The following is an 843-nucleotide window of genomic DNA, read 5'->3' on the forward strand; positions in this document are numbered from 1 at the left end:
ATAAGCATATCTCTCTTCTTCCATGAAAGAGAAAACCACAATTGGTCATAATGAAATTATCAACTGTTTGTAGGAATCTCATCCACAGAAGATAGATCTATTACACAACTCCTGAATGTAGAGCTTGGAAAACATTGTAGACAGGGGGATGAAAAGACTGTAAGAGCCAGAGGTCTTCTGTAAGAATGTCTCCTGTGAAGTCTGTGAGAATGTGTCCTGTAGAAGTGGTGGAAGTTGTGAGGAAGCTACACTGATGATTGCTCAACAATACGCTTACCTAAAGACGTCCTGAATAAACTATAGAAATGATCCTTGAAAGGATAATAGCTGTAAAGTAATATATAACCTTGCTACAATCTACAGACCCAAAGGAACTTAATGATAANNAAGGCTCAAGGGTATGGGAGTGGGGATGCTTGAATCTCACTGAAAANCAGAAATAGAATAAACATTATCATGGGTGGATGGGGTGAGGATACCAGACAGAGGTGGGAATGGAGTTGGGAACTGGAAGGATCAGGATGGAGGGAGAGAATACTGAGAGAGACAATTGNAACNTGGAAGGGAGAATCTCTGGGATAATAAGCAANAAACCTAAGTCAATGGAAACTCACAGTAATCTATGTGGGTAATCCAAGCTAAGGTTCCTAGCAAAGGGAGATATGGAGTCTGAACCAGTCATCTCCTGGAACCAAGAAAGATTTTCAATGGAGGGTTTGGGATAGTAATCTAGCCACAAAACCTTTGACTTACAATTTACCCTGCCTATAAGATATTCAGGGGTAAAGATGGAGCAGCCAACCATTGACTGATCCAGCTTAAAACCCATTCCATGAGAGGGAT

The sequence above is a fragment of the Mus caroli genome, chromosome 8 (genome assembly GCF_900094665.2).
Source record: "Mus caroli chromosome 8, CAROLI_EIJ_v1.1, whole genome shotgun sequence".
NCBI classification, from domain to species: domain Eukaryota; kingdom Metazoa; phylum Chordata; class Mammalia; order Rodentia; family Muridae; genus Mus; species Mus caroli.